General features: G+C 39.9%; 1 long non-coding RNA gene across 1 annotated transcript; it reads right to left on the bottom strand.

Annotated features, from left to right (window-relative positions):
• Positions 1-4,793: 4,793 nt before the first annotated feature.
• On the bottom strand, positions 4,794-9,922 carry LOC140329972 (uncharacterized). The gene is made up of 3 exons (XR_011920535.1): positions 9,309-9,922; positions 6,587-6,947; positions 4,794-5,862 (listed from the first exon to the last, which is right to left on the bottom strand). It is a non-coding gene; the product is annotated as an uncharacterized lncRNA (long non-coding RNA).
• Between the last annotated feature and the right edge of the window lie 6,022 nt (positions 9,923-15,944).

Genomic DNA, 15,944 nt, shown 5'->3' with positions numbered 1-15,944 from the left:
AGAGCTATAACATAACACAGGCAGATAGCAAAAGGGAGGCTCTGAATTTCTGACCAACAAGATCAACAGATATTTTTTTTTTTTGCACTTGTATAAGAAATAAAACAAATGAAACCAAAACAAAAATAAGGGAAGTGCATAGTTGGCGTTTACAAAAACTTTAATCAAAACAAACAGCATGCACAAGAACCACATAACTATGGAAACAGCAAGTTACGGGTGGACACAAAAAAAAAGCCTGAGACCAATTGGTCCCACAGGACTAATCGGGGAGCAGTTGGAAGGACATTATATAAACTTCTAATTTTTCTTGTTTTTATCTTTATTTCACAATCAAAAACCACATCCAAAAATGAGGGAAAAACTGTTATGACTGAACTGGGTATAAAACCTTTGTGGGGACAATGATCTCAACTCTGTTCCTCCAAGAGGCTTACCAAGCATTTCCAATTCTCAGGAGGGGCTGAGGAAAACTCAAAGCATACTGCTAATATTATATCTTCATGGTGGCGTTTTAAGATGTAAAAATCCACAAAGAAGAAGTGGAGCTTGTGACTGGGCAAAGGAAAATTCAGATTGGCCTGGTAATCCTCATGATCCAAAAAGGGATTATACAGTCAGAAAATGATTAAGATATTTTCAAATACTGAAGATTTCATTACTCTTTCAGCTACAGTTTTAATATTCTTACTTCCACCCCTCAGAAATATTTGCTGATGAAGCATGTATTAGGCATGTTCCATTAAACATTACGACATGAAGATAGTATGTCTTCATCGGCATATCAATGTAACATTCCTGGCACGGACTACCCGCAGTGACCCAGTTCATGTTGGCATCTTTGCCTGTGGTGTGACACCAGTTCAGAGATATTTCCTTTTGGTCTGTAAAGTCATAGGAGTTTGCATTTTTGGTTAATTAATCCTAGACAACCACTTACCAATTTCCTTTTTGGTTGCAGGCAGCTTGCAGGCTCCTTTGGTATCTCTTTGAAACGCTGTTATTTTAGATCAAACTGCTGTACATCATAAAAGCATTTTAACCACAGTTGGGCATCTTGTGGCACTCCTGCTGTCCAAAAAGTCACTGAAGAATTGGCATAGTATGTTAAGGGTGAGTGGGGTTTCCTCATGCCAATGTACAGATGTGTTTTGGAACTTCATTGCTCTCTAAATGAGTATAGGAGGCGGTGAGTGTGGAGCATGGTTCATTTTAGGCCAGCTGCTTGGGTGGATGATAGGAAAGCAGAGAGCTCACACACATTGTGTTTTCAAAACATTGTCTTGGCCTTAACTTCATTTCTGCCCTCTCCTTTACCCCCCACATTCACAAAAATTTCCAGATCCTTTCACTTTCACCAACATGATCAACATCTCCAATTACCCCTAAATGTCCCTAGAGACCACCAAACTCCTTGTACAGGCTCCTATCATCTCTCGTCTGGACTACTGTAACCTCCTCCTCTCTGGTATTCCACTAGCCCGACTCTCTCCTCTTCAATCTATTATGAATGCTGCAGCCAGACTCATCCATCCTTCCCTCCGCTCCTCCTCTGCTACATCTCTTTGTAGTTCTCTCCATTGGCTTCCATTTCACCTGGGAATCAAATTCAAGCTCCTGTGCTTTGCCTTCAAATCCCTCCACAGTTTTTGTCCCGCTTACATTTCTGACCTGGTAAAAAAATGCTCCCCATGCCGCTCTCTCCACTCCTCCAATGACCAACTAATCATTTCCTCACTTATAACCCCATCACATGCACGGCTCCAAGACTTTTCTAGAGCTGCGCCAACTCTCTGGAATGGTCTTTCTCCTCCTATTTTGCGTTCTCTTATTTTTTGCACATTTGAAAGAGCCCTTAAAACCCATCTTTTCAAACTTTCCTACCCATGTTCTGTCGCTTAAACTGTCACTACTTACCCACAAACCCATATCCATCCTTCTATTATGTACTACTTTCCCCTCATCTTAGATTGTAAGCTCTTTGGGGCAGGGTCCGTTCCTCCTGCTGTGCCAATGTATTTGTCATTTGTAACCCCTATTTATTGTAGAGCTCTGCATATTATGTTGGCGCTAAATAAATACTGTTTATTATTAATATTAATAAGAATACAAGAACACCACTGTTGCAATAAAAGGTGCAACAGACAGTACATTTCCATTTGGTGTGCAGCAGCGCTCCAGTGGCATCAAGCTTTGGCCAAATATTGTAAAAGATCATCTTACAAATGTTATTCTTTTCCAATCGGTGTGACCTTCTCCATTGAGTGAAACAAGTAGGGTAGGAGTTTGGAGATGTGTTGCATGCGACTGATTTATTTTACTTTCATTTTTATTTTGCTTTGTGCAGTTTTTTGAAAGCAGTTTGCATGATTACACAGTCTACACTGCTGAAGAATAAATGTAAAGTTAATGTTTAAATAAAAGTCCAAAGTTTCCAATTTAGTCCAAAAATTCAGGTAAAACTTTAAATATTTTTGTAGGAATTTAGGAATTACTGAACATTTTAGAGGGAAGTGGTTGACACAGAAAACAGACCTTGGTAAAAGTGTTTTTCTGGCATGTAGGTCAGTGTTTAAGAAGGTCTTCCTTGGGTACAATATGCTAACACAGCGGGTCCCTGGAGGTTCCATTCACTAGAATGTAGTGGGGACTTTCCTCTTCTGTTCACCTGGGTGGCTCCAGGGGAACTTAACACAATAGAAGGGTTAAAAGGCAGAGCCTCCAGGTGGAAGTGAAACATTAAACCAGTCCATATATTCAATTTGGGATGTATTTTTGGAGGTGTTTGGGCTCTGTTTGGCTTCTAATCATCGATGTGACAAGGATTTCCCTCTGGTATAGGACAGTGCTCTTCTGTATCAGTGTGGAACTTGGTGCTAAATTACTGCTATATAAGAATCCAGCAGCTCCCATAAACTTTTTATAGCTTAGGAAAATAAACATGTGGTTTGAGGCCTTCACATAGCCAGTGCTAGAAAAGTTTGAGCTTGCTTTAGAGAACTAAGAAAGAAAATATTAGTAAAACTAATAAATTTCCAAGCCAGCAAACGGAGGGACAGCGTAAGGGAGGGAGAAGAACTAAGATGGGACGTACAACGGACGAACAAAATATCTGACATGATTTCACCGCTTAATTAGAACATTAGCTGTAATTTGTTAATACTGAAGTTTGGTTATATGAATACCACACTTATTCTGCTGTACACTGAGAGATAACTTTTACGTACAGGATTCCATTGCTAAGCAGTCTACAATTTAAAATGTGGAATTTTAGCACTTCCTGATGAATTATTTGGAGCTGGGAGCCATCTGTGCATGGAAAGTGCAGACAAAAATTCTGGAGACATACCAAAATGTGTTACTTTTCCTGATTAAAGTAAAATAGGAAATCAAATAGGAAATTGTTAAAATCTAGGGTTATCTTGCCTATTCTTTTTTTAGGGAGATTTCCATTTATTTAATGTCCTGTAGGCACAACAGAAAGAAAGAGGGAATTTCTCCAAAGTGAGGGAGACCTTTTTGAATGCAATTGTTCCTGGAATTGTAATAATGGGTCTCAGTACATTTTAATGAACAATTTTCCCAGTGTCAGAATTTGTATTTATTTTACTACATGTGAGTGTTAATAGGTTAAAGAAAGACTATGATGATGTAGGTCAGTTTTTGTTTTTTACACCTAAAATTAAACGTAAAAATTAAGGGAGACCTTTGCAGCATTAACTACTATTGCTGAACTCATTCTGAAGAATACTAATTTAGACGCATCATTCATAAAACATGGCTTTTTTAAAGAAGAAAGTACATTAGTGACTTTTGCTTTCAGATTGAAAGCAAATCAAAACTCTGTGCTGATGTGGCAAAATGTATCCAATCCCAGAAAGGACAGTTACCTAAAAGGCTGGACTGGTTTTCTGTGTGTTGGGGTGTCTAAGCACGTGTCTAGACTTTCCAGAACCTCTAATGGTGAGGATATTAAGCTACAAACAGGTATCAGATTATGGCTGCAAACGCACACCTCAAACAGGTATGGGTGGCAAGTGTGGTCAGGTAGCAGACAATAATGTGTAATCCCATTCGGACAGTGTAAAAATGGTTAAATTGAAGTACAGTCAGACTGTAGCAGAGGTCAGCAATTCAAGAGAAGGTGCCAGGGTACATGCGGATATATAACTGGGAACAGGTGTTTTGTTTGAAGAGGTGCATTTTGAAGGTGTGCTTAAAGATATCAAGGCTTGGATCTTTAAAGATATGATATGGGACAGAGTTCCAAACTAGAAGTGAAACTTGTGAGAGAAGGTGTCCAAGGTGGACCATGACAGAAGGGTTTCTTATGCAGAGTAATGAATGCGGCTGGGGCGGTATTTGGAACAGGTTTTGTTGAGCATTGTAAATGACGGTTGTGAGTTTGAACTGAATTGTGTGGGTAAGTGGCAGCCAGCAGAGGTATTGGAAAGAGGGGCAGCATCTGAGGAGCAGGAAGAGAGCTGGAAAAGGATCGCCAAACAGCAGAGCGTACCATGGATAGGAGAATTGCAAGTCTATGACAGTGAATGTAGCGAGGGCCTTATATGGAGTAGGAGACAGTAAAAGAACAATCTAACAAGAGGAAATTCAAGAATGTGCTAGGCCATTTATGCTAAATAACAGGAGAGTCTGGAGAAGCAGAGAATAATCAACCATGTCCAAGGCTGAGGAAAGGTCAAGGAGTATGGAGAGATTCTCTTTAGATATGGCTGCCAGATGGTAGTTGGCAGCTTTGGTGAGGGCTGTTCATATTGAATCTTGTTGGCAGAAATCAAAGCAATTAGTGGAGAGATAGTCAGATAGTTGTGAATGGATTTATTTGTTACCAAGTCCTTAATGTTTCATTTCAAGTCGAAGAATGAAATGAACTGAAATGCAACCCCGATCTTGGCATGAGCAGAACATTTTAATACACTGATGGGAAAAAATGCTGAGACTACCCCTTCCTTTAGAGCAGGCTAAGTCACCTGATCTCAGGTCTGCACAGTGCGAAATCAGGTGACACAGGCAAAAGAAGAAGGCTGAAGATACTGGTGTCCAATACTTTATTTGTGCCGGCACAAGACAGATACCAGGATGGCGGGGGATCCCATTGAAGATGTCCCCGGTGAAACTGAGGGATCTGATGATAAGTAGATAAGGGTGATTTTTTATTTTTAGTTTTGTTCAGCTATAAAATGGACCTATCATCACATTTTTACTATATATATCAATCCAAAAGCCAGAGATCCTTTTGAGCCAGTAGGCTATTTAACATTTCCAGCATCCACTAAAAACCTATATATCAGTTTTGGGTGGGCTGCCCCCCTAAATAAACAGATGTGTATTGGAAATTGGTTGTCTAAATTATGCAATGACCTAACAAAACATTTTCTAGCAGAGAAATAAAAATTTCCACTGAAATGCTTGATTAATAATGATCCAGATTTATTTTCGGAACTGAATTTAGTATAGAAACTTCCTAACAAGGCAAAGGAAAATCCAGAGCTTGAGTAAGGCTATTCTCCTTTCTAAAGACAGAAAAAAAAGAGAAATGCTTGGCAACTTTTCTGCTAATTGCCGTTATGGTACAATCCAGAAAGCTAACTGTTCCCGCTGCCCTGCCTAATAAACGGGGATCTTTCACCTCCTCTGTCCCTTTTAATGGCTGACAGGCCCTGGCTGTTGTGAATGGGGTTATATCACTGAAATAAGGAGAGATTTTTTTATGCAGGCAATTTTATTACTGAAAAGTTGTCCTGTGGTTTGTTTTTTCCCTCCTCTCTTCCAATATGCGGCTAAAGTGCACACACGCTGCATTTTTCGTGGATTTCCAGTGATATTTTTCATTTCATGTGGCTGAAATAAAGCACAGACAGATCTGTTAGAGGAAGGCAAGACTAACAAACTTCATTCTCCGCTTGGCGCCTTGGGTGGCATGATTACGTCTTGTACTGGGCTCAGTCCTGAAATACAGAGCGGGGTGACAGCAACCCTGTGCTAATGGACACAATAGCCTAAAGGAAGAGAGATTAAAAAACTAGTCTAGAAAATCAACAGATCATTTACTCCAGGCAACTTTACAATTCTGTTTGAGGAGGAGCACATGCCAATCTTTTTTGGGGTGCGAGTGCTGCCTGTTTTTTATTGCTCTCTGGACACCTTTTTGGGAGATTTCTTCTTCTTTTCTGTCTAGTTGACAGGTGTCACACTAAAAATCTTTTTGTTTTCTTTCTATTGAATTAATGGAAATTGTAACCAGCCTTTAGTGTTGCCTATATTAAAGCCCAACTCCAGGCCCTGAGCCCTTCCCCTCCTTATGTGTCAAAAAAATGATATAAACAAGAACACCTTTAAAAAAACATCAGCCTCCTATTAACATGATGAACCATCATTTGTATTACCTTCTTCATTCTGTTCTTCTATTAATGTTTTTTAAACTAATTTTTACATTTGATCTTGTTCATTTATGCTTGTAGTGCCAAAAATAATAGTACTAAAAACATGATTCCAGTTTCTAGATTAGGAAAAAAAATCCCCAAATCAAATTAAGTTAAAGTGGAACTATCACACAAAAAATCACCTTTAAAGGTAGAGAGCCATCAATCCCTCCATGGTCCTAATTGAGTCAGTCCTGCGCCATCTGGTCATTCTTCTTTGTCCCGGTGCAGGTGGATACTGGGCGCTACCATCTTCTTTTTATTGCGGATTCTTCTACGTTACCTGATCTAACTCTGTGCAGGTGCGAAATTGGGCCACACAATTTTGAAAAATGTAAAAAAAAAAATGCAGATCTCACATTTCTATGCATAAGTGGAGGAAAGCCCACTTCTGCTCATGTCTCATCTTGTGACGTATGTATCCTAGGAGGCTGTGAGCTTCCCATTCAGTTTTTTTTTTGCCACAGCAGTAAAGACAGAAGGGGAGGGGTATCCTCTTTAAATCTTAAAAAAAGCACAGAATACATTTTTTTATTTTTATATAATAGGGTCATCGACCATTTTATACAAAGAAACATTGTGATGATAGGTCTGCTTTAACCCAAACCTAATTTTTATGATATTTTTTGTCTCCAAAAAAACTACAAAAAATACTTAACCCAAATCAGTTTTTTATCTTTAAAATATGTAGTTACAATTTTAATTCACCCAAATTAATTGTTATTGTGTTTTTTGGAAGTAAATAGGTTGGGGAGGGGGGCACTTTGGCATCCTTGTCTTCCATGCCCAAGAAGACTTTGCCCATCGCTTTCCAATTGGCCTACCGGTGATGACTCTGGCTCCTACTTACACAACAAGCTCTTTTCGTGTTACATTTCAGCAGTTAACAATACTTTTTTTCAAGTCTGCCGGCAGTCAATGTATATTCACTGTTCCTATGTATGTTATTTAGACAGTTCCAATTCACTTGAACTTATCCAACCTTGCCTTGTTAAACTAAAGATAAATGAAAAAAAAAAAAAAGTGATTTACCGCAGACGCTTCCCCATGTTTTACATTTTGGCAATTATGTGTTGCAATGCAATACCTAATAATGTGAAATCCAGAAAAACAAGGAGCTGTGCAGAGCCAAACCAGTATTGAGCTGCTCCAAGTTTTCCTGTAACATATGGGCTTAATTCAGGTATAATACAACCACCGTGGCTTGGGTGAAATTATTACTCTGTCTAATGAGATCTTTGTCATAGTTGGATAAATCGAGGAAATCATTTTAATGTTGTCATGTAACAGCGACTGACAGATAAGAGTGAAGGGTAACCAGTTTGTTATAGTGAATGTATAGATTTTTTTTAAGTAAATTTAAAATATTCATATGCAAACCTTTATACAGTATTTACTTGATAAAAATGTATGTTTGTACTTGTTCCAAATATTATATGTAAAATAAAATACTATTTGCAGCCAGCAGGTGGCACTGGATATTTCTAAATGCCTAACCTTAGTTGCTTTGCTTAAACAGTCTGTTGTTTATAGAGCTCAGTAACTCAAGCTGTAGTAGATGAGTGGAAGTAGTAACATCCCTATTTTAATTCTTTTGTATAAAGCTGCAGTTAGATCGATACTATTTGGAAGTTGTTTATTTAAATATCCATAATGTTTTCTAACCTTTGAGTCTTTCATCTATCCTATTATAATGCTGACATGTTAGCACATCTCCTTCTCCCTTTATCCTGGAAGGACAGAGTGCACCTAAACTTGCACCACTAAGGCATTAATAACCCAGGGTATGTGGAACACAAAGCCCTGTTCTTCCAAGCATTGCCTTGGATTTCCACCCACCTCTACCCACACAATGACCTGTATCAATGTGGATTCACAAGATTAGGAAATATGCTTTAAATAGTGTAATGAGGTAGAAAGTTGTGCTTATGATGTTTTTTTTTTGGGGGGGGGACACTTTTTGTGTAGATTGTGCAGTTGCATAGGGGCCCTCTAAGTCTTGGGGTCCATTTTTACTACATGTTGATTAGATATTTACTGGGACCCCTCCCACTGTTTTGTAGACTGAGACACAGCTCACTTTCATCTAGCTGTCTATGTACTGTGGTGTATTACTCCGAATTGCTCATGTTAACGGGGTGCTTACAGGGCAGATTAGAGGCAACAGTCCCAAAAGTCCAAAAATAACAGCAGGTTTATTTGTTTAGGCAAGTGGTACAGCACACTCTCCAGCACTTCACAACAAAAAAATAACAAACAGTAGCCAGCTGGGCCTCTGGCTACCTCACTTAGGTGCCCTCTCTTACTAACACACACTAAATCAACACTGTTTTACTCACAGTTCCAATCTTGTTTTGCCCGCTGGCTTTCCTGGAGCTCTGTCCCCTCTCATGCGGTCTGGAACCCACTCTGGCTCCCTTCTCAGCCTGGAACCCTCTGGCTGCCTTCTCAGCCTGGAACCCTCTGGCTGCCTTCTCAGCCTGGAACCCTCTGGCTGCCTTCTCAGCCTGGAACCCTCTGGCTCTCTCTCAGCCTGGAACCCTCTGGCTGCCTTCTAAACACACTCCAGCCTGCAACACAGTGGCTGATTCTCTTCCCTCAGTCTCTTGCTGATCAGTTTCCTCTCTTGCACCTGACTGCAGACACATATAACCCAAACTCTGATTTGGGTTGGGCCAGGGGACCGACCCCTTCACTCCCTTGGCCGGCTCCAGAGCCCTATAGTCCCTGGTTTCTTCCTAAAAACCTATACAAACATAATCATACTCCCTTTCCCTGGAACTTCTACAACATTATCTCTACCTTTCTTGACATTTAAAGGACATTCTGTCCCAGTACACATAGGCAATGAGTGATTTTACTTACCAGTAGTCAAATGGGGAACCAAACATTGGTCTTGCATAGAGGCTGCTGGGTGAATTTTCGGCATCCTCCAAGTGCTGTAAAGTTCACTGTAGGTCCGGTCCTGTCATTGACTGATGAGAAAGAACACTCCATATTACAGTCCCCAGCACCAAGGAAAATATGCTTAGTGCAGCCACAGAAGGGAGGAAAATTATAGTAAGGTCAAAACGGGTGGCTTCTGGGGGCCCGAGATTCAAGTTGAGTCTATCAGATACTAAAAATAGTTCTGTTCCTGGTGCCAATAGTCAGTGAGCAGTCTTGCCAGTGTTGGGTACCAGGTCTCTCTAAGCAACTGCAAAGGCTACCGAAGCACCAAGAACTTCCCAGAGTTTGTGCAGTTCATGTAAACAGGCTGTGACATTGTACAGGATGCCAGTCCTTACCTGCACATTGGCTTTCAACATGTCAGGACATGTCAGCAACAGGCTTTAAATAAATCAGTAGCAGGGGCTGCCAATCTATGCTCCAAACTCATAAATGTGGGTAGTTGGCCTCTTGTATAGCCATATTCACATGGTCTTCCAAGAGGTGATTTGCCCTTGTAGGGACATACAGAGTCGTCCAGTTCTTGCATTCTGTAAGTGTACTGAAGAACAGGGTAAAAGTCAAGAAAACAGTATCACAAGGCATGCAAGGTATCTATCATGAGATAGGTTGATGGTTGTGATTGCAAAACCAATGCATAGGGGCCCTTTAATCTTTTTATGTTGATGCACTAAAAATCATACCTTTTTTTTGGATGCCATTGCACAACAATGGTTTGGTGCAAGAAAGGTTCATCAATGCAACACACACTTAATATACTAATTTGGAGGACTCACATGAACCCACCTATCTTTCTAAGTTGTTCACAACTGCTATTCAGTGTTAGTGTGGATAGGGCAGCAATCAGCAGGGCCGCCATGGGGTGGGGGCACAGATGGAACTTCTGTACCAAGTTAAAGAGCCTAACTTTTGCAGTACTGAAACTTTTATACTGGGGGCAGAAAGTTCTGATGGGGGTCCTGGGGATGAGACAAGGACCTTTAGTACCCAAGGAAGAAAAAAACAAAGTGTGCTGCCTCCCCCATGAGCGGTGAACTCTTTTTGCAACCCCCATTACCCTTGATGAAACACCTTCAACTTGAGTCTTATTATCACATTCAAGATGGTGTCACCCAGCAGCAGTCTTAGTGCTTCTGGATGTCCACACAAGGGAGACCTCTACAGGTAATTACATATGCCAAAAATATAATAAATGTTGATATATGTCAAGATTTTTTTTTTAATTAATAGTCCAGCAAGAGGGCCTCCTTAGAACCCATGACTGTATATGAGGGAGAACTGCCAATTATGCTGCTAATTTGCCATGCAGGCACTCTTCCTCTCCACCTATCCCCACAATAATGTTTTGCTAATTTTATGCAACAAGCAGAACTGAAATCTGCTGCTGACAATTATCAGGTGTCAGTCTGGCAGTAACTTTATCCCCTACATTGTCCAGATACTGTGCTCCTTGTAATTGTAAAACAGACAAATCTGGGAAATTTCTGCTCATTGAATCGTGCCACCGATCTGTTCGGCCAAGTATATTAGCTTTCACTCTCCTTGTTAATAATACCCTCCCCGGAGGAAGCAGTGAACATGTGTTTCCATAATTTGGGCTCATGAAAGGAAATGTAAAATTAATTGAGATCTCATCTTTGGTGACACAAGTGTTTGGTACCTGCGGGCCGCTGTGATTACTGGGAACGTAGGCTACCGTTCCACGTTTGTTTCACTTGGCCGTCTTCTGTAAGAAACCAATTGATGTAATGTCTTTGTTTATCATACCAATTTATATTTCTATATCCTGGCCAATGTTACAATTGAAGGAATATTCCAGAATTCCAAAAATAGCATAATCATTGTCTTCCTCTATGTAGATTGCTCATTTATCCCATAATGACAGTTAAGTGACTTTCCACTGCTGCGAAATATATTGGCATTGAAGAAAATAAATATATAGGATGGAAATAGACCTGCACTTTATTTTGGCCCAATTTCACATCCATACAAAGGCTGTCTGTATGCTGATTGCCTTCATTCAGGTTTAGTTTAAAATAGAAGTTTATTCTGCTATATTTTGCTTTCACTGGTCCTCCACATAACCCCCCCATCAAGCCTATAACATTTTTAAATAAATCCATTTTCAATACTTACCTTATGTTAGTCTTGATTACAATATTTGCTGGGCTTCTGTGCTTCTTTTTGTAATTTCGGTAGACTGTGGATAGTGGGAGTGGGCAGGTTCATATACAAATTATGAGATGCTCACAGTGTGCAGTGAAAGCAAGTTCAGTGCAGGAGAGGAGCTGTACAACTGGGCAACATTAAAGAGGAAGCTGGAGTTTAGGTTTAGGAGTAGCAATCCTCCCCAGGTAAAAAGTATCCATTGCAGTAATTTTGTGGCCCTGACCCCGTGCCTCATGGGCTAGGATAGTTCTCCATGTGTTGTATGGATGAGGGAAACTAAAAGCTTTAATTTATCAACATTTTGGCAAATACATTGTTGTCAGTGTGGAAGGCTTTGGTGCTCCTACACTTATATCTGAGCACTCCCAGCACCCCCTCCCAGTCTTATACCAATCCGCATCCAAGAGAAGTTTTCCCAATAGAAAATTTTAGACTTAGTTCATAGGAATGATTGGGACAGAGCATGCACTGCCAGGATGATTTTTGACAATATCTTGTTGGATTGGAGTCAAGTAAGTATAAGACTGTTGTATGTGTGACACAGGGGAGGTCATATGCCATATGACCCTCCAAATCCCTGAAGCCTGGTTCTTTACAATAACAGAAGGAAAAACATACCATAAAGAAAAAGCTCTTATGGTTCAAAGTGTGGGAGAGCCAATGGGTGACATGAAAGAGTAGATGGGTGAGCATACCCTGCTGGGTGAGAAAGAAGCTGGCAAGGTTTGGAACCACCACCATGCAGTAAAGGCAAATATTTGAAACATATTACATTGTAACATGAACCTCCAGACACAGATTCTGCTCCAACATGTTATTTAGCTGTAAATCTTTAATATCTTTTGTTGTGGAGTGTTCCCCTTTAAATAAACAAATGACTAACTCTCTCATCAAACTTTTGTAGGTGAAAGTATCGAGACAAAAACACCCAAGGCATAGGAAGGAAGCAGCTGAAAGCAGAGCTTCATGGGGTCACCAGAAGTATGAACAAGTGGAAAATAAATCCTGTACATTCATGCAAATTCATTGCTCTGCGGTTACAGGATCGAGTCCTGCCAATGGGCCCAAGAGAACCATTAGGTATGTTTCAGTTTATCACCTGAGACAGGAGCGTCTGAACAGCCGAGCTGTCCCTATCCCAAGTTTGAAGTCTGGATCACGGTGCCTTTTTAATCGTTTTTTGGCCTAAATCTTTCCACCTCATTAAAACGCTGTATTTTTTTAATAGTACAATTTCTATGCCGGGGATAAAACTGGCAACTGTGCATACCTGAAGTCGATAAATATTTCACCCATAATTAATCTGGTGCGGATGATGGCCCCAGAGACTAATTGGCAGCGCCTTATGTTTAATTGGATCGACTTTCGCTTTCACACAAGCACACTATTCATAGCCATGCAGGATATGCAGCATTTCAGGGCTGAGGACTAATACAACGAGCCCTCACAACAGTAGCATTAGCAACTCCTAAAATGTTACAACCTGTCAGATGCTCAGGGTCGTAGGACTGCAACAGTGGTTGGCGTCATACACTACACATTGTATTTTACCAGGAAAGGGACTAGTGGTGCAGAATTAGTAGCAAGAATTGTGATCACTATTTTCATCATAGCAAATCTTTTTTCCCACTAGCAAGACTTTTCTCTATAGATCCTAAAGTATACTGATAATTGGCCCTAGTGAAAGTAACAAGTTCACATAAAGCACCCATCTCAGTGTAGTGTAAGAGAATGCGACACAAGTGGAGGCTGCCACAAAGACAGCCACATTTCCTGCATTACCCCAAACAAAATAAAGAAGTAGAAAGGTATTATTGGGTATTATAGGGATATAGTAGTAATATAATTATAGTACATATACTATTTTGCCTAGACAACACAGACCGTTATCTGATAAAGCCAGTAGCAAAGACAGTGAAACGCGTTATTAAAAAAGACTTCATGTATTGCATCCAAAGTTCCATCCAAATTCTACCTCCCTATATTTATTATAGAACCTTTTAGTTGTTTTTTGGGTGCCTCTTCCATGTTAAATTTGTGTAGCTTGCAGTATAGTTTAAGTTCCAACTATCCTGTCCAGGTCCCACCCCCTTATATAAATTGCCTACCAAAAGTAGGGAAAAAAAACACGGGAAAAAAAAAAAAGAAGTTAGGTGTGTCTATTTTTGCCTTTTAGTGTCTTCTAGGTGCAGCTTCACAATCATGCATAGAGGACCTCCTGATAAATGCTGGAAGAGCTAAGACACTTTCTGACCCGCTGTCTTCTCTGCTTGGTCTAGGGGGGTGGGGGGGGGCATATGGATTGCTGCAGGGTTATCCCCTCTTTGGAGGGATCACTGTTTGTTGCCAATAATGTCCTATGATGGCTTTGAGGAAGCAAGCTGCAATTGTCCAAGCAGTATAGGTGAGTACAGAAGAATCTTTCCATGCGATCCTGCCTCCATATATGCTCACTAAACCCCACATGTCCTATGTTCTGCCAGAATAGCTCTGTTAGTGAGGGATGCAGGTAGTCTAAAAAGATGGGCAGACCAGAGACTACTGTATGTAGAAAACCTACAGGTACCCGGTGCTCCCTCCGCTTCCCATTCTTCCTTTAAAAAAATTTACTCTAAAATGATTCTCCTGAGAAAAAAATCACTTACCAAGATGAAAATGGCAGGGACCTTATTGCCGAATAATTACACATTTGTAAGGTGGCTGAAAATTTTAATTTAGGAAAGGACAACACCAATAGAGCCACACCTGTAAAGAAAAAAAGATTGTATGTATACCTTACCCCATCTACCACTGCTGGGGTCACACACGCAGCAGCAACTGCTGTTTTCTTCATCAGGAGATTTTAGAGAACAATCATATCGAAAGGAACATAATGTTATTTATAGGAATTTATTAGTTAAGCAAATACAAAAAAACAAAAAAGCAAAAGCACAAAAAATGTCTGCATAGATTGCACAATTTGTGAATAATCAATGTTTGTACGATTTACCTTGCATAGGAAATCTTTAATATAACATTATCTTTAAGATATCACCTGTTATACTCTCTCTATTCACCAATGCCAACCAAACTGAAAACTGAAAAAGGTTCTCTCAAAGATTGGCCCAAATGAAACACAGGAGGAATGGAGGAAGAGCTGGATTAAAAAGCCCTTTCTTATATATAACACATACTAAAATGAACTGGTGTCATTTCAACTGAATCACTTGAATCACTTTTAAACCAACATAATGCCAACACCGTTATTATTAATTGCTTTAGTTAGTTAGAAGTACATACGACTTCCATAACTTTTGTGTTGCCCCAATAACACAACGTTAGTGACAAAATGAAAATAGATATAAATATATGTGTGTAAATCACTGTGAGACCCATAACCCTATTTATAGGTAACTCAGGTATATTAAGAACACCAATTGGGAAGACATATAAATTACAATGCCACAAGAAGATATTCTTGCAATGGACTGAACACTTTCCTTGGCCAGCTCTACTTTCCCCAGCAATCCCTATGGAATGGCAGTGATGGGTTAATCATAAAAAAAAAAAAAGTCCAAAACTGGTGCTGGATCACAGAGTGGTTGAATCTTAGGGGGTTCAGCACCAGTAAGGGAAATATTGCATTCGGAACTGCTTGTTTATTATTATAGTGAGTCAACTACCAATTTTAATTCAACCAAAAACACATCTGGGCCACAAGTATTCATCCTCTACTATAGAAAAGGGCATCCACTGTTGGGGCAAATAATAGGCTGCCACTAGACATGAACAAATTGAGATGTAGAGAACAGTTTCAGAAAAAGGAGAATCTACCAAGAGCATTTCTCAAAAGAGGACAAGTAGACAAGACACATAGTGAAGATCTCAGTGGAATGAAGACAGGTTAGTTATGGGGGCTTAAATGACAACTGTAAATACAAAATGCAGGTCTTGTCCAGTTCACTAAACTAAATAAACACTATTTTAACAATGACAGCTGCATTCAACAATCAGTTAGCTGGAAGAATAGAATTTTGGAGAATAACACCAATCAGCCAAAATATTAGATCCACAGGCAGGTGACATGTATAACATGGATCATTCTGTACATTGGCATTGATGATGTGTTGAATGCAGAAAAAATGGACAAGTGTATGGATCTGAGTGACCAGGACTAGAGCTAAATTGTGACAACTAGGTCCAAAATGGCAGATCTTGTGGATGAGCCCAATATGCAATGGTTAGTACCTATCAAAATCAGGATAGAAAAGCCAACTGGTGAAATGTCAACAAAGGTCAGTTGGCTCTCAAGGCATATCGATGCAACTGGGATGTTGGAAGAGTCTGATTCAGAGGAGAGCAAAGGTAATACTAAATTGCTAAAACAATGCCAGCCATAGGAGA

This window comes from Pyxicephalus adspersus, chromosome 4 (assembly GCF_032062135.1).
Source record: "Pyxicephalus adspersus chromosome 4, UCB_Pads_2.0, whole genome shotgun sequence".
Classification (NCBI taxonomy): domain Eukaryota; kingdom Metazoa; phylum Chordata; class Amphibia; order Anura; family Pyxicephalidae; genus Pyxicephalus; species Pyxicephalus adspersus.
Note: the sequence above shows the minus strand (reverse complement) of the source record. Positions and strands in the feature narration are given on the sequence as shown.